Source organism: Desmodus rotundus, chromosome 9, assembly GCF_022682495.2.
Source record: "Desmodus rotundus isolate HL8 chromosome 9, HLdesRot8A.1, whole genome shotgun sequence".
NCBI lineage: Eukaryota > Metazoa > Chordata > Mammalia > Chiroptera > Phyllostomidae > Desmodus > Desmodus rotundus.
In genome coordinates this window covers 33729853-33749204 of record NC_071395.1, presented here as the reverse complement: position 1 = coordinate 33749204, position 19352 = coordinate 33729853, and the positions used below count along the sequence as shown (strand labels likewise).

At 41.6% G+C, this 19352-nt stretch overlaps 1 long non-coding RNA gene across 1 annotated transcript in view; it reads right to left on the bottom strand.

Annotated features, from left to right (window-relative positions):
* Positions 1-10172: 10172 nt before the first annotated feature.
* LOC128779301 (uncharacterized) overlaps positions 10173-19352 on the bottom strand; it is a 53315-nt gene continuing 44135 nt past the window's right edge. Inside the window, exon 3 of the long non-coding RNA XR_008425200.1 lies at positions 10173-10273. This is a non-coding gene — a long non-coding RNA (uncharacterized lncRNA). The remainder of the gene's footprint in view (positions 10274-19352) is intronic.

The window sequence follows — 19352 nt, the reverse complement described above, 5'->3', positions numbered from 1 at the left end:
CCCTGCAATAAACCAGGTAAACAAGGATCTGGGTGAGCAATGGACAAAGGCAATGGTAGTAAGAAGGTAGAAAAGGCAACACATTGAGAATATTTCTGGTGAAATTCCTTTGTACATCTCTTATAACATTTTCCCACTTGCCACTATGTCTCATAGCCTCTCTTTGTATTTTGTGTTCCTGGTGTCTTAGGGACAAAGACCTCATTTTTCCACTGGGCTCTTGTGGTCCCCTGCATGGTGCCTTGAATACAAGTGGAGCTCAGGTGAAGGTTGGACAAGCAATACTGCATTGTATCTTGTCACAGCTGGTCCTGGGCCTCAGGGGTGGGACTGAACCTGTGAAGGACTCTGTAGAGTCTTCCTAGGAAGGGGAAGCTAGCTATAGGGAGAAGCAGCTATGTTCACAGCAACTCAGAACCCCAGGACACTTAGTAAGCGAGGCAGAGAAGATTGAGAGAAAAGTGGGAAAGGAAAGGGGCTGAGAAGGGCCAAAGAAGGAAGGAGAGAGATGAAATGGAAAGGGACAGGGAGGAGTCAGGAAGGAAGAAGACAAGAAGAAAGAGAAAGAGGAGTCTGGGGAAGGTAGTGGATTTGAACATTAACTCCCCTCTCTACAATCCCAGCACTCCCAGCTCTAGCGGGAGCTGTTCCTGTCACTCCTGCTGAGGGTCCGGCCATCCTCAGTTGCAGTGGCCCTTCTTCAGGCCTCTATACCCACGGGACGCCCACTCCAGGTGGACAAGGTCCCATCAGCACCCTCTGGAACCTCCTCCCTTCCTCTGCCTTATCGTACACTGTCTCTGTGATCTATAAGCTGTCTCTATACGCTGTCTTTCAGACAGCTTATAAACATTCTTGCAGAAAGACATGTGTCATCATGATGAAGAACATGGGTTGGGAGTTGGGAGTGCATATCCTTGCTCCACCACCTGCTGGTACTGAGAATAGTGCATAGCATACAGTGGTGCCTAGTGAATGCACGGATCAAGTCATGGCTGAGTACTAGTTTGAAACCTGGAGCAAGTGAATCATTCTGAGCCTCAGTTTCCTCACCTGTGAAATGGGGATAATAATAGTGTCTATCTCATAGGGTTGTTGGAAGAAGGAACACTATGTCAAGTGCTTCTCTGGGGCCCCTGTCAGGCAGTGGAAGTGGGCTTGCTGCCCTGGGGGTGGAGGAGAATAGCATTTCTACCACCCACTACAGCATTGCTTCTCAGTGCGGTCAGGACCACCTTCCTCCACCCCCCCTCAACTTCCTCCACAGCCAGCTGGGATAGGGGCTGAGTGTGTATAGGCATCAGAGAGAGGGATTTATTGGCCCTACTCCAAACCTACTAAAAAAGAATCTTTAGGGGTGAAGTCTAGAACCCCACATTTCTACCAGTTCCCCCAAAGTGACTGTCAACTCATGTTTAAGAGCTCTATATTAAGGATTCAGTTTATAAAGGAAAATAGAGTCAACACAGGAACATAACAGTTTATAGTTGCAAGCATCAGGCTTCAGCATGGCCCCTTCTAGAGTGTAATTTATGATAAAAATGAAACACCATAAATTCTGTAATGGAGTAACAAATATGTTATCTTAGCCCTTGGCACCCAAATTCCTCTTGGAGAGGGAACTGTCTTTAATAAGCCTGTTGGCACTGGACACTGACATCCAGGGGCCATGGATTAGCCTTGCTAAACCTCCCCCTCAGAAAACCCTGTTCCTGAACTGGTCTTCATTTAAAATGAGGAAGAATGAAAGAAAATAAGAAGGAATGGTGGGTTGAGCTTTGAAGAAACAGAGGAAGGCTGGAGCTGTGGTTCTGAAATAATTTAGGGACTTTTGGGGAACTGGACTATGTAAACTTAAATTTCAACTTGTTTGCATTGTTGTAGCTTATAACCTCTGTCTCTCCAATCCTATTGCAAGGGCTCCTATACCTACAGTGCTTAATGTGAGTACATTTGTATCCCTTCCCCAACAAAGAACTGTGAAAGAAAATAGTGCCACCATTAGGTAGGGTTTATTCATTGACTTCCCATTCTACTTCCTCACTCAACTCTCAACTGAGCTATTGCCAAATGTTGCCCTTTTTAAAAACAGGGTGCAAAAGGCAATAGTCATAAAGGAAAGAAAAAAGGTAAATCGCATCACATTGTAATTAAGAACTTCCATTCATAACCATTAAGAGAATCAGAGATGACCCATAGAATGGGAGAAGACATTTGCAATGTGTATATCTAACAAAAATTCCTACCCATAGGAAAAAACCTCTTGCAAATCTGTAAGAAAAAGAAAACACTCAATAGAAAGATGGACAAAAGACATAGTCAATTCAAAAAAGGTCATCCAAATGGCCAGTAAACCTATGCAAAGGTGCTAAAATTAATTTGTCATTAGGGAAATGCAAATTAAAGCCAAAATGAGATATCACCTCACATCAACCAGAATGACTAAAATGAAAAAGGCAGAACATGCTCAGTACTGGAGAAGATGTGGAACTGGAACACTCACAGACAGTTGCTGGAAGAGCATATTGGTACAAGCGCGTTGGAAAACTGTTTCATATACCTATAAAGCTGAACACATACATACTCTGTGACCCAGCATTTTCACTCTTCAGTTTATACCCCATATAACAGTGCACATATAATCACCAAAAGGCATTTACAAAGATATTACATAGCAGCACTACTCAGAGTAGCCAAACCCAGTAGAATGGGCATTTTCCTCCATGGACCTTTACATAGCAATGAGAATGAACAAATACAGCCACATAACAACATGGATGTCTCATGAGCATAAGGCTGAGTGAAAAGTAGCCAGACATAAGTGAGTGCATATTGTTTGATGCCGTTAAAGTTTAAAGACAGGCAAAACTATTCAGTGCTGTTAGAAGTCACATGATCATATTTGTAAGGGTCTAGCAACTGGAAGAGAGAATAGGGACTTCTAGGGTGTGGTAATGTTCTTTGATTTGGGTGTAGGTTACATGGGTGTGTGCTTTTACTTAAGTTCATCCAGCTGGACACATGACTTATGTATTATATGTATTTTGTATTTCAATTAAAAGTTAAGCCAATGAGATAAGAAAAAGAAATGACAAAACTATGGTATATTTACACAATGGAATTCTATGCAGCAGAGAGAAAGAAGGAGCTTATACCCTTTGCAACAGCAAGGATGGAACTGGAGAGCATTATGCTAAGTGAAATAAGCCAGGCGGTGAGGGACAAATACCATATGATCTCATCTTTAACTGGAACATAATCAACAGAAGAAAAAAGCAAGCAAAATACAACCAGAGACATTGAAATTAAGAACAATCTAACAATAGCCAGTGGGAAGAGGACAGTGAGGAGAGGGGATTACAGGAACTACTATAAAGGACACATGGACAAAATCAAGGGGGAGGGTGGAAGTGGGGGAGGGAGGTGAGTTTGGCTGGCGTGGGGAGGTGGGATGGGGAGAAAAGGCATACAACTGTAATTGAATAACAATAAAAATTTTTTAAAAAAAGAAATGACAAAACAAACAAACAAAACCTAAAAAACAGAGACCTGGGTTCTACCTAGGCATATTGAATTGAGTCTTTGTGGGTAGGAATATGTCGGAGCAGCCCCCAAAACATCTTCCTGTGATTCACTTCCTGGGGGTCACAATCTTGTGTGTTCATCTCACACACTCACTAGAACTGCCCTGTGCAACCAGCAGGCTCTTGTGGAATGAATGATGCAATGTGCCTTTTGAATCTAGGTCATACATGACATTTCACCTTCTACCTTGCTCTCTCTCTTGGATCACTCCATCTGGGGAAAGCCACCACACCCAAAGGACACTCAAGCAGCCTTGGAGAGAGGTCCGTAGAGTGAGAACAGAGGCCTCCTGCCAATAGCCAGCACCAGCTTGCCAGCCATGTGAGTGAGCCATCTTGGAAGTGGACCCTCTAGGCTAGGTCAGGCCTTCAGATGAATGCGGCCCTGGCTGACATCTTGACTGGAACCACATGAGAGACTCAATACCATCCAGGTAAGCTTCTCCCAAATTCCATAGCCAGCAAAGTGCTGTGATATAATAAAGGTTCATTGTTGTTTGAAGCTGCTAAGTTTTGGAATAATTTGTTAAGCATCAATAGATAATCAATACAGGCTAAGACAAACATATATACAATTTGAATTCAAAGAAATAATATACTTATTTATAAATTAACTTCAATAATATTTTGTACCTTGTTCGGCATCACTCAATTTTTTGTTACTTTTATAAGAACACTTAACATGAGCTCTGTCCTCTCAAGAGACTTTTAAATGTATAACACAGTATAATTACCTATGGGGACAATTTTGTACATCAGATCTCTAGAACTAAGTAATCTTGCAAGATTGAAATTTTATACACATTGATTAGCAACTCCTCATTTCCTCCTCCTTCCAATGTAGGCAACTACCATTCTATTCTTCGCTTCTATGAGTTTGACAATTTGACATACTTCATATAAGCAGAATCATGCATATTTTTTAAAACTCCCTAGATTTGGATGTACAGCCATGGTTAAAACACTTTGACATAATATTTTGCTTCTACCCCTGGTATAGCACCTATCATTTGTATTAGTGCTGTTTCTTGCTGGTCCTCTCTGATCAACTGTGAGCCCATTAATTGAGGGAATGCTGTTTTGTTCACTTGGGTACGATGAACCCCAGAGAGCATAGGGCACAGAGTGGGCAGTCCACAAATATTTGTTAAATTGGAGTGATCCTGCCGATAATCATACAGCGTAGGACCTATCATTGCTGCCAGCCAGCCACACCTCTTAAATGGAGCTTTTTGAATCAATATATATTTTTAAACAGCCTACTTTGTTTTCTGAATAAAAAATTCAACTTATTGGGGTTACATTGGTAAATAAAATTATATAGGTTTAAGGTGTACAATTCTATAACACATCATCTATATATTGTGTTGTGTATTCACCCCCCCAAGTCATGTCTCTTCCCATCACCGTATATTTATTGTGAATCAAAACTAGACTGGTGTCAGAGGGGCAAAAAAGAGAAAGGTCAGTCCTTGTAGCTAGGTGTTCAGTCAAGCAGGAATGACATTGGGGACCCCCAGGGGCACATGCCATGCTTGGTGAAGGAGCCTCAGATGAAGTGATCAGTTCTGCTTGGCTGAACCTGCGATGTTTCCAAGAGTAAGCGATGCTTGAGCCACATCCCATAGAGTGACTAGGAGTTTGCCAGCTGGACAAGGAGGAAAATGCATTTTGGGAAGACAAAGAGCCATAACCTTGAGTAGACCACTTGAAACCATGCAGTATTGGAGAAGGGCAGGAGAGTGAGAGATGAGTGGCTGGTAGGGAGGTTGAATCTATTTTGTAAGTAATGGGAAGTCACTGAAGGATGAAACAGGAGAGTAGCAGGACCCAGCTTGTGATTTTAGAGAGATCACTCTGCTTGCAGCAGAGATGGTGGGTTTTAAGGCAAAATGAAAGATCTCAGGACCACGTGGAGGAGATAGGGGTATTGTAATGATCCAGGTAGGGAGAGAGGGAGGCCTTAGGGATGGAAAGGAGACAGGTATGAAGGATATGCCCCTACTGGTTAATAAAATAGAACTGCAGTCAGAGGATTCCCCACCTTCTGTATAAAGGTTGGTGGAAGGGAGGTGAGTAAGAGGTATGTTATACAAGTAATGTTTTCTTTCCAAATTTTCCTTCTTGGAACCAGAAAAAGAAAATTGGAAAGGAGAGAGGGGGTGAGATTCAGGAGGAAATATAACACATATGCTAATGTCACTTGGAAACTATAACCAGCTCACAACTTCCATCTATTATCTTAAGTGAAAATACATTTTTAGCTGAAAAGAATTATTTTAAAGCACGGGTGTGAAATAAATGAGTGCATGAAGACACGTTGTCCAAAAGGCCTCAGCAGAATGTTTTTCTTACATAGCAGCCTCGGGGTAACACTGCCAGCATTCTGCAGTCCCACAAGGATCTGTGCTTTTGTCTCAGTGATTTGCAATGAAAAGAAAAACAACAGAAAAACGCTTATCTAAGAAATGCATCTGAAACTCCATAGCTGGCAGGTGCTTAAGAGCATTGAACAGATGTCTGCCTGATGCACTGAAAGTCATACATGTACAATGAAAAGCACATGTGCTCTGGTTTCCTGCTACTGTCGTGGAGAAAATATACCAGACATGCGTCACGGGGGCGCTGCCTTTCCTTCCTGAGTGTTCTCCTGCAGGACATGGAGCCCATGGTGATGGCTACTCAGAGTCCTCAGCTCACTGGCCTTTGGGAGGGTCTTAACTGACTCTATCTACAGCAGATCCTTGGATAACGTCATTTCATTCAGTCATTTCATTACAACGTTGATGAGGAAATAAAAAATTAATCCCCAGCCAGAGCCACTGTGTGGAGTTGGCAGGTTCTCCCCATTTTTGCATGGGTTTTCTCTGGGTACTCCAGTTTCCTCCCACACCCCAAAGATGTACACAGTAGGTGATTGCTGTGTCCCAGACGGAGTGAGTGCAGGTGGGTCTGAGTGGCCCTGAGATGGAAGGGCGTCCTGTGCAGGGAGGGTGCCAGCGTTATGCCCTGAGCTGCCCAGAGGGGCTCCCGCCACCTGTGACCCTGGAAAGAGCAGGTTGGAAAATAAGAATCTTGTTTTTATTTAATAATAAAAATAATCTTGGATAATAATCTTGTTTTTTATTAATTTTTCTTGACTATATTTATATCTCACATTTATTTTAATGTTTAATATTAGACATGCTTGGGGTCTATATTTAGAAGTTTGGTGATCTTTTTGTGACCAGACATGCTACAGGAACATAACACTTCTCTATATCAATTAGTCTGTGGTAAAACTGGTTCCATCATACATCGCTTTGCTTAAAACCCCAGTTTCCAAGAACCTGTCGATGATGTTAAGTGAGGTACTTCATTGCCTCCAAGCAAGACTAACCAGCTAACCAAGGATTTCTCAGCAGTATCTGATATTCTCTTGAAGTCCTGCAAGCCTTCCATTCCTTCGTGTTAATCCTACATCCTGGGTGCCCTTCTCACAAGTCTTGCTGTCACAGGGTTAGGGCAGGTATCTGTCACCTCTGAGGCTCCTTCTCAACCAAACTTCTCCACATCTCACCAGCTCCCCACAGTGATGAGGTTCTTCCATTCATTCTCAAGTTGACTCCCACCCACCCACCCCACAAAATTTGCAATTATAGAACCTGCTTTACATGAGAGGTAGCCTGGGGCCGTTGGTGGGGCTAGGAATCAGGAAAACGTGGGTCTTTATCAGATCTTCCTTTCCTCATTTGGGGGATCCTGGGCAGTCACAGATCCTCTGTGACTCTTTACCCCTCTGATTCTTCCTGCAGAAAATGAGGGCAAAGCCCCTTAAATAAGACAATCCTTCCAAGTATCCAACTGTGAAGGACACGAGGCAAAGCAGAGTGGGTTCTCCTGTGTGGAAATCTTTACACGCACAGCGCTCCTATCAAAGCTCATCGCTAAATATATTTCACATACAAGGAAGCTGATATTGGGGTAGATGGCATGACTTGCTCAAATCATGAAGCAGAAAGGCCAGAATTTGAACCCAGGGCTGCTCACCTCCACTGCTCACCTCCACAGCAGACCCTCCCTCTCCACTGCTGTGCCTTCCTCCATGATCCTCACTCCTCCCATCATTCAGATTTCTTTCTTTCCCTCTGCCTATAATCAGGGCTGTGCCACTGTTAGAAATAAAATACCATAGCCTTAAAAAGGAAGGACATTCTGACACATGTTATAACATAAATGAACCTTGAGGACATTATGCTAAGTGGAATAAGTCAGTCAAAGAAAGAGAAATACCGTATGATTTCACTCATATGTGGAATCTAATGAACAAAATGAACTAACAAGCAAACAGAGTCAGACTTATAGATGGAGAGCAGATGATAGCTAGTGGTGGGGGGGTAGTTTAAGGGGTGGAGCAATAAGGCAAAAAAGAAAAAGACACATGGACGTGGACAACAGTGTGGTGATGCTGGGGGAAGGGGGTTCAAAGGGACTAAAAGGTAATGGAAAAATATAATAGAGGTTAAATAAAAAATAAATAAGTAAATACCATAAAAATGCCCATGGCCCTGTTTACCTTTCTCTCCTTTCCCCTAAACTACTAAAAAGAATATGCTAAACTCAGTTTTCTTTCCTAAACTCCTTGCTACTTCACCCCTCAGCCATCAGGCGTTTGCTGAGCCCTCTGCCTTAACCCTTCCCCTCGAAAGGTTGCCTGTAAATGCCTGTCTTCCCCCATTGTTGGCACAGTGGACCCCAGGCATCAGTGCCCTGTCTCTGGCTTCTAGGACCCTGTCCTCCATTTTTTTGATCATCCCTTCATATCTCCTCGCTGCCCCTCTGCCCATTCCCTGTGAGCCTTCCCCCTGTGCACTCACTCCCGAGGTGGTCTCCCCCATCCCCAGGCCTCAGTCTCCTCCTCTGTAAAATATCTGTGGCACCCAATCTCATCTGATCCTATGCCTCATTTTGAAATAAACATTTGTAGCATCCTCTTTGCTACCCTAAAATGAAGATCAGAGATATAACTACCTACAGACAAAATTTTTTAAAACTGCTGTGATCTCTAACTGTAGTTTACATAGGAAATTCAAGTGAATAGGATATAGCAAAATAATACATAAAGCCTTGGGCAGTGTATTAACCATATCTTTTATTTTCTATATGTTGGTGATTTGACATCTGGAGCCTTGCAGACCCCAAAGGGACTGCCCCTCCCACAGTAAGCCCATTCCTAGAGACAGTGAGCAAGTTGCTCAAAAGTAGGCTTTTCAAATTCAAACCAACCAGTCCAGAGCCCACAACCCAACCACCCCCAACTGCCTCTCACACTCTGGGACACTATCCTCTTGCTCTAATCACTCCAAGGCTAGGTACTAGAGGACTAGGGACAGCCTCATGCCCCAGAATCTACTGAAATTCTTTGGACTAGCCCACCCTAAACCTGCTTCCCTTGCCTCACTCGTTTCTTCCCAAGGAAACCACAAGAAAGGCTCTTGCCCACATTTCCCCCTCACTCCCTCTGCCTCCTGACCAACCCTGGTGCTTCCCCGTGTGGCTGCCATAGCTCAGTGTGGCCCCTCTGCTTGGGAATTGTGAATAACACACCATTATTTCAATGGCAGTCATCTTCTGATCTGTTGGCCTTACTATACCCCAACTTTCTTATTAATACACTATACTTTTAAAAGAGACTATATTTTTAAAAGAACTACACTACCAGGTGTAAAGGAATGGTTTATTGATACTACTTGTAATGAATATGCTTAGATTTAACAAAAGTCAGAAGATCAGAAGCCATTTCCTAGAAGGACAAGAATAAGAAAGCAGAAGAATGGCTAGACAGAGGGATGACTTTAGTGTTAAGTATTAACAGAGCTGATTGATCTGTAAATTGTAAGAAAAAGAGGAAAATACCTTAAGTTGGGATAAGATGCCAAGATGAGTAATATATTATAGGGGAAAATAAGGAAGTTTGATATTCTTGCAAATCATCCAACCCTTCTTAAGAATCAGTGTCAGAATAATTCCTTGTGATAACATGGGGTGTGGGGGTATCAAAATGTTTCCAGATCTTGAAACTCCATCACAGGTTGAAGCAGACATTCTATCTCAAAATGTCTGGCAGTTTACTGTAACGTTTTATGGGAGCTGGGTAAATTCTCTCTCGCACGACCAGACTGGGCTGGCAGGAAACCCAGTGTGCCTCCTCGTAAACATCAGTGGCACACGCAGTCATTGTGAGAAGCAGAACTTCCTCCGTGGGCTTTCAAGATACCCACACTGAGAAACCACTAAACTGGACAAATCCCAAGGTCCTTCCAGAGCTAGCTCACTTCAATTCTATGGTTCTACGATTGGATTACTGAGGCTTCACAGATGAAGTATATTGCTAATGTTCTTTCAAATCCGTGAGTTATTATTGCTAGTCACCAAAGGCCATTACTATGAACTAGCCAGAACATAATAAGAAACAAAAGGAACAGAAATATAAAAAGAAAATAATGACAAGCCAAACCATGGTGGTTTACATTTGAGAACAAATAACCACCTCTAAATGAACATCAGAAAAACTACTCTTAGATCTTACCAGAACAATTGTGCGAGTAACTATAGTTCCAGAAGCACAGTCTGGGGTCAGCACTCCTCAAGCCACCAGGTTCTGAGATATGGATCTGGTAGTGTCTCCTTGGTGGTTTAGAGCTTGGGCTCTGGAATGAGATAAAACTAGGTTCAAATCCCAGCTCTACCACTCTGTAGCTGTGTGGCCATGGTTAATTTACCTGGCCTCTTGGAGTTAGTTCTATAATTGGTAAAACTGGAATCAGATGCCTAATTTATGGACATGTAAGAATGAACTAATGCATATAAGGCTTAGCCCAATGCATGGCACTTGAAAAACAGTGTAAGTTATCATGAATTTCTACAGTATCTGATCTTTTATTTTCAAACTTTTCCCCAGAGGATACCAAACACTGTCCTGGAACTTGAAAAGGCTGTTAACTGTTCCATTTTTTCCCCAAATTATCAATTTGTAAGCCATGTGCTAAAAATCCTAAGCATTGATGTCTGAGGAAAGAAAAGTAGCAGACTTTGCATGTGCTTGCCCCTTCACCATCGAGAGGCCTTGTACCTAAAATAAAAATGCTCAACTTCAAGACCAGCAGTTTAATGTGAGGCCTTGTACCTAAAATAAAAATGCTCAACTTCAAGACCAGCAGTTTAATGAAGATAGATGTATAACCTTGAGGTGTTGGGGCCACTGCTTGAAACCAGCAGCAGATGAAGGACAGAGCCATGGAAACAGTCTTCCCCTGGTGCAGGTGGTAAGGGATGCCATGTGTGTACAGAATGTAAACACAAGAATACAATTGCTTAAAAGTCTGTTGTTTTTTTTAGATCGCCATGTTCTAGCAATTCTGAATAATGCCATTCCAGCAACTCTGAATAATGCCAGTGACAAAATACTGCACAGAATAAGCTTTTGTTGTTCAAAGTTGTAAACGATTTCTGTGGGTATGATTGCCTTTTAATAGTACAAATGTAAGCTTCAATTTGCTACATTTTCTTACTTATCATTAATGATCGCATTATCTGGAAGTTAATTCAGAGAACTCCCAATTGTGCTACAGTTCCTGCCCTGTGGATTCAGCTTTGTGCATTTTCCTTCCAGCATAAGTTCCTATCAGTTCGGACACATTCTTCAGCAGCAACTGTCTCCAACACCTGCTTAAATAGTAGATTCAACATTAACTGTGATAATGCAGTGACTGTAAAGACACAGAAGTAGACCTTATCTAACATACAGGGTGGGGCAACTGCTCTCCCCAGGGGATGACTTCTGGAAAAGTGGCGTGGACTCGAGGACCCAGCCTCCGCATTCCCAGGTTACTTCATTGATTCTCTTCTCCCACAGTGGACAGACGCAAACACCTGTGTCTCGGATAATGGTCCTCGCTGGGAAGCTGTGAGGAAGTTGTGAGGACAAGCTGAGGAGCTGTGACCCAAATGCAAGACAGGGATAAGAACAGTGTTTTGTTCTTACCTCAATGAAAAAGTGAAGAAGATCAGAGTTGTCTGGGCTATTCTTGTTAATTATTTCAAAATCCTTGGTAGGTGTGTGCATGTGTGCATAGTCTGTCCAGAAAGTATTCAGCCATGCACTATGAACGATAAAGACATTTACTGAGGAAGATACAAGATCCAAGATACATTGTACACAGGACAATGATGCCTCAGTCTCCTTCAAAATAGGCACCTTGGGACTCCACACAGTTCTCCCAGGCGTCATCAACTGCCCCGTTGTATTTTCCTGAATCTCATTGATGGTCTGAAATCTCATCCCTGTCAAAGGTGATTTTAGTTTTGGGAAAAGCCAGAAGTTGTAGGGAGCCAAATCTTGGCTGTAGGAGGGCTGAGTCACCTGGATGATTTGAGATTTCACCAAAAACTCTGCCTGAGACATGATCCACAAGTGGGAGCATGGTCATGATGAAGCTGCCAATCACCAGTTGCCCACAGCTGTGGCCTCCTGAGTCATGGAGGAATGTTAAAGCTTAACACAAAATTTGACAGATTCATTCCTCTCACTCAGTCATTTTGAATGCAACAGCCACATGGTACATATGCTCATTCATCGGTGTCTATAGCCCCCACTAACTACTACAATGAAGTTGTTATTGTTCACACATGAGCATTCCAGTCTACTCTCCTTGCCTGCCAGGTTATATCAATGTCATGCAAACTATTCTCGTTATATTAACAATGGCTGGACTTTTTCTGGACAGACTCTCTTTCGATACAGATATAAATATACATAAATTATATATAAATCTAAATATATAGATATATATCTAAATCCATGTATAAATACCTATATACAGATGTATAAATGTCTATATGTGTATATCTATATCTATATCCACATATAGATATAGATATATAGATATATATAAATTTGCTTGGGCTGCCATAAGAAACTACCACATACTAAAAGGCTTAAACAATAGAAATTTATTTTCTCATGGATCTGGAGGCTGGAAGTCCAACATCAAGGTGTCCACAGGTTGGTTTCTCCTGAGGCCTCTCTCTCCTTGGCTCATAGATGGCCGTCTTCTCCCTGTGTCTTTCTAGGGCCTTTCCTTTCTGTGCATCTGTGTCCTAATGTCTTCTCCGTATAAAGGCATTAGTCACTGGATTAGGATCCACCCTAATGACCTCACTTAATTTTAATTGCCTTTTTAAAGCCCCATCTTCAAAAAACAGTTCCATTCTGATGTATACTGTAAGTTAGAACTTCAACATATGAATTTTGGGAGGACACAATTCAGCCCACACCTGCCTTCAGTTCTGTTTGAGCTTCCTGCCGTCCCCCCCGCCCCCCCCCCCCAAATCAAAACAGAAGATAGTGACTAAGCACAGATCCATCCGAGCTTGGCTTCATTAAGTCTCCCCCACCCCCATTTTCTCTGCATGATAATAACCTGCCACCTTCTCTTATGTGCCTTAACTGCCCTTTTTCTGCATGATTATACTAACATAGAAGATGTCACATGGGTTGAAAGTGCCATCGTTCCAATATCTCAGTTATAATAGAAACCTAAACATCACACTGACCTTATATTTCCACAGCACTTTACAGTTTACAGCTTTATTTCATACTCATTGCTTGATGCTTACCATAACTTTGTTAGGTGGGTGTGGCTATCCTCATCTTGCAGGTGAAACAAGAGTAGAAAGTGAGAGTAGAAGTAACCATCTCAAGACTATATAACAGTAGCACATGTTAATATGATCTGCAGAGGCCTCCTTGGCAGCATGGTGTTAGCTTAAGGACATTAAGATCCCCTCTAAGATTAAATACACATATGGGAGACAATGTTGCTCTTACTCCAAGGACAACCAATCAACCTACCAATGGCCAGAATAGGTCATGACACTTTTTAAAATCTCTAACTAAGAATGAATGGTCTTTGGTGCTTTAATCAACAAAGGCAAATAAATATATTAAGGTGGGGAACCCACAAATAAATTTTTAGTCTTAAATAACCCTTTTCCAATCAGCAGTGTATAGAACTTCTCTCACATTGCTCCACCAACTTTACTTTCTGGCTTGTTAGCATTAAAGACACACATGGTTACCCTTCTTTTACTGTTCCTTCATTTAACTAACAGACATTTGTTGAGTGCCTTCTATGTGCCTACCTAGTGCCATTAGGAGCTCTGAGAGGGGAAGAAGCCCCAAGAGAAATAGGATTTAGATCTTTTGTCCTAACCTAATATGATCTGGAATAAAGTAAAGGAGAGAGAGAAGGGAATGAAGAAAGGAATATCAAGTGTGAACCAAGTAAATATGTGGCCACATTCAGTTTTCAGGTTAAAATTCAATGATACGATAGATGAGGCCAATTAAAAATTCTGTTTCCTTGACATAATTTTTATGAAAGATTCTCTCTTTGACCAGACTCTAGTCAGGCTCTCTGAGCCTTCTTACCCCATAGGTCTCTTAACCTTGGCCTATAAAAACTGCATGACCCTAGCCGCTTTAAAGCACCTGTCTGCAACAAACAAACAAACAAACAAACTCAAGGCTACCGAAGAGTTTGCTGCTTGTTCCAGTCAACATCTGACGATAGGCCTTCTACCTGTTTTTATAGAGAACTTAACTACAAATGACTTACGGTAGTTTCCCCCTTATTTGCAGCTTTGCTTTCTGAGATTCCAGTTACTTACGGTCAACCACTGTCCAAAAATATTAAGTGAAGCATTCCAGCTGAAACAATTCATAAGTGTGAAACTGTGCACCATTCTGAGTACCTCACCTCATCGTGGCGCATTGTATCATCTCACATACTCACACAAAGGGGAGTGGTGAGTGAAGTACAGGAAGATATTCTGAGAGAGAGACCACATTTGCGTAACTTTCATTATAGAATATTGTTATAACTGTTCTATTGTATTATTAATTATTGTTAACCTCCACCTATGCCTATTTATAAATTAAACTTAATCATAGGTCTGAATGTATAGGAAAAAAATAGCATATATAGGTCTCTATCTTATCTGTGGTTTTAGACATCCACTGAGGGGCCTTGGAATGTATGCCTCATAGATAAGGGATGGGGGGGGTCTAGTGTGAATTATGAATCCTTCCTCTGTCCTTTAAGATATTTGTACACCTGCTACAACTCAGGAATGTCTTTCTTAAGGACCTGGAAGCCATTCCTTGAAATGCGACCCTCAGTAAGGATTGGATCCTTGTCTCCCAGTCTGTGGGAGGATAGAATCCGAATTTCAATAATTGCCAGCTCACAGACACAGCTGGCCTACTGGCATTTACACTGGCCAAGAGTTTGTAATTCCTCACTTCCCTGACTTTGTGCAAGCCCCTGGCTGCTCCTCCCTATTTCCTAATTTTGTGGGGTGATACTTGTAGATCTGTCCCCTTGAGGTGGTCATCTCTGAGAAAAAAAGATGGGAGAAGAGAAAGGCAAAACAGGATGGGAAAGGAAAGGACAGTGGGGGAAAGCCAAAGAAAGAAACGTAAGGGAAGGCCTAGGAGGGGAAATTGGAACAGGTGTCATAGTCTATTAAACAAATTCAAGGATTGAAAACAAAACTATACGTCACATTGAAATTATATATAAAGCTTCCCCTAAATAATGTGGGGAAAGAAGAAATGAAGAGCTCAGGAGGTGAGACTAAAAGAGTTGAGAGCAAACTGAGGTTGCTTTCTGACTTTATTGGACAGCGAACCTGATTTAGGTTCAGTGACAATAAAATAAACTCCAACAGTAATCACTGAATTAGCATTGTTGACATTCCCACCTAAGTAAATTTTTCTACTTCTTAATTATGCCTTTTTTAGATGTGTCTCTTTATTTTAATTATATCTAATTAAATGTAATTGCATATTCTTAGATCACTTTATTATGGCTATGAGCAGAAAAGCACGTTGCCAAGAAGAGTGTGCTGACTTTCGAAATATTCTCTTTATTCCTCTTTCCAGCTGCCACTGTGTACGGGGGAAAAATGCGTATATGTTTCCCACTATCAACTTCACCCCTGCAGCATACACTCTTGGGCACTGCTCCTATGGAGAGATGGGATCTCTGTCCTCCTGGAAACTGAGTGGGGTTTTGTAACTGTTTAAGATCAATAAAGTGCAGTGGAAGTGACATATGTGTCATCCAAGTGTAGGTCATAAAAGTTAATGCAGTTTCTGCTTTGCTCTTGGGAATACTCACTCTTGACAACTGCAGCTGCTACGTGCACAGCCCAACTGCCCTGAGGCCGGAGCACTAGTAGGAATACCAAATTAACTCCCAAGGAGGCCATGGGGAGAGACCCTGAAACTGCAGAGAGAGGTAGCTGAGCAGCCTCTAGCTGCTTCAGCTTCTCCTCCTCCCACTATTCCAGCTCTAGGTACCAACTGTTGGATGTTGTTTTAAGCAATTATACTTGGGCTGACTTATTTTATGTACAAGAGCAACAGTCCCTCTTCTTTCCAGTTTGCCACTTTCTTCTAAAGTGCTAGGTTCCTATTCTGATTTGTGCCTCAAAAAATGAAGTGGCTCAGTGATTGAGACATGGGAACCAGGCACAAGGATGTGGATATTAGAATGTAGCATCTGAACACAGGCCCACTAGTCATATCATTGTCCCCAGATGTCTAGAACAAATACTCAAAAGTATGAACTATTATTATTATTAGATGGTGCTGTGGAGCCTATGTAAGGTGGAGCCCATAGTTTTGTAGGGAGGAATCAGGGAAGGCTTCCCAGAGGCAGTGACATCTTACCTGAGATCTGAAGTATGATAAGAATTAGCAAGTCAAGGGACAAAGGTATTGTGAGTGAGGTGAGTATCTACCAGGCAGAAAGAAAACCCAGGTTCTTTGAAACAGTGCTTTCTCAAACTTTCATGTTCATAAAAATCATCTAGGAATCTTGTAAAGTGCAGATTCTAATATAGTAGCTCTGGAGTGGAACATTTCTAACAAAGTTCCTAGGGAATACTGATGATGCTGGTATCTGTTCTACACTTTCACTCAGTAGCAAAAGTCTCAACAGGAAACTACAAGCTATTTAAGAATAGCTGGCACTGCTCTGACTGGTGTCACTCCATTGGTTGGGCATTGTCCTGACAATGAAAGGTCACTGGTTCAATTCCAGGTCAGTCCACATACCTAGGTTGTGGATTCAGTGCTCGATCAAAGTGTACACAAGAGGCAACCATTCGATGTTTCCCTCTCACACTGCTATTTCTCTGCCTTTCATTCTCCTTCCTTTCCCCCCTCTCTCTCTCTCAAAAAAATAGCTGGCATGAAAATTTTAAGAAATGAGAGCTGAATGACGGTTAGTGGCTATTGTGCTAGGGTAGAGACAGAGTAGGAGAGATGAGATTTGCAATGCTGATCACTGCCCAAGGGGCTAAATCACAAAGGGACTTACAAGTGAAGAAAAGGAAGAAATTTAGTGGGAACATGAGTTGGAGGAGACCCACACTAGAACAAAGGGGACCAACTAAGAGGCTTTATCTGTAAAATGATGGTGGCCTGAACTAGGTGGACTTTGCAGATGGAGAGAAGTGGGGGAATTCAAGACCTGTAAGAAGATACAATCAACAATTTGACAGTGGATTTGCTTTAGGGATGAAGGGGATGGAGAACACAAGAAAAACGGGGTATGAGGTTATCAGGTTCATTTCAGCTGCCTACAGTTCACATATAATAACAAAGCACATGTAGAGTAGCTGCTTGTCAATGGTACACATAGGCAGGGGCTTCTCCAGCATAGATGCTCCTGCTACTTTTGGCAATTGTTGACCTGCCTTATTCAAACTACCTTCAAAGTGCCTCAATTTCTACTAACTACTCAAGGCTTAGTAGAGAAACACAAAACCAGGAAAGTAAATCTGTACTTCAAAATTTAGTACTTTCTTAATTTTTTCATGTTATGTGGTGTTTATTGGCCTTCCCAAACTAGCTATTGCTTTGAGGGCAAGGGCAGTGTCAAATCTATTGTTTCCATTTCCAATGCTGATGACCAAGGAGGCACTTCATACATGCTCGTTGACTATTTGCTAGAATAACGTCCAGATGATTCGATATCAATGTATTTTATCTCATGAAATGATAAAAATAATATCTTTTAAATGAGTGTTTTAAATGCATTATAAATGCCATCATCTTCTTTGGTTCATCAGAATCCTCTGAGACACTAATACGACGGCAGCTTGTATAATAACTTGTTTGATTATAGTTTCATTGAACAATTTTTGACAGAATGGAAGCCTACCTCATTGCTGTCAAACTCTACTGCCATCTACTGTTCATGCAGTAAGTTAACATATTGTGCAAGCACCACCTATATTCTTTATGATTTAGTGTTTGTTTTCTTGGAATCTCAAGGGCTTCCTATGCTTTAAGCTTTAACCCAGAGTACATGTAATTTTCTAATAGTTTCCAGTATTTTTATAACAATTCAGAATACTTTTAAATTCAGACAATTTTCTCTCATGGGCAAAAAGTTTGTGCCTTTATGGAATATTAAACATTTTAAAATTTAATGACACAATGATATTGTCATAGGCTTCCCCACCATCCCAAAATAACTAAGATAAAAAGGTAATGAAATTTCTGAAAAAGTTTTCCTTACCTCTAGTAGACATCATTAAACTGAACATCTATCTTGGTTACACTCCATTTAGGGTGTAAATCTTACTCATCGTTCAAGATCTTCCTTTCAAATGATACCTTGTCCATAAAACTTCCCCTGATTCTTCATTCTGGAATAAAGTCTTCCTTCCACAACTGGTAATTGTAATAATGAACCACATAGTGGAAGGACAACAAAAATTCCAATTAAAAATAACTTCATAAGTCACTTTCCATTATTCCCTTTTCTATTAGTTACACTTTTTATTTTGCAGACAAATAGAATAAAAAGGGGCTCTCAGCTGTAACAATATTTACGATGTTGTTCTAAGTACCAAACATTTTCAAATGGGCAAGGACAGAAGCAGAAACACGTTTTGGATAATCTGATGAAATTTGAGGCAATTTGTCTTTGCTGTGAGACTTTAACCAAGTCGCTATACCAGATGGTGAGGATTTCCAAAGTTAGTGAAGTGACAGTAGACCAGGACAAAACTCCTTGCATATTTCACATCTAATTCCCTATTTTAGGATGAAAAATGTCAGTTTAAAAGAGTAGGGGAGGCGCCAAGGAAGGAAAACGTATTTGAGTAACTTTCTGGCATAATTTAGGTGTCTGGGAGTAGTTCAGTTGGGTTGCATTTAATGGGGAGGCTGTGCAGTAGTGATCAAAGCCCTAATGGCTTGGGTTTCATAGATCTAAAGAGAAGTCTAGTCTGTGCTACGAAGTAACTGTTTTATTAAGTCAGGTGAGCTTCCAAGCAGGATAGGATCACTTCCTCTGTGCATTGTACGTATTTATTATGCCTAGGTCCCTCTCATAGGTCTTTGGATGCTTTTCCTTTCTTAGTCAAAGTCACAGCACCTTGACGCGGCGTTCTCTGGAAGCCTGCAGCGTGTCGCCTTTACACCTGGCTTCTTCTCTGGGGGAACAGTCACTGATTCGATCCCTCACTTGGCAATCTCTTCATGGAAAATGGGTGAAAATCGCCACAACTGATGGCAGCCCCACGCTCTGAAAAGCCCTTGGAGGGCTTACTACTCAGGTGAAGGGAGAGGAGTCAGGAACCTCTTCTCGTCGTCCCATCTTCCCCGGTCTTTTCAGATACGGAATATTTGAAAGAGGTGAGAGT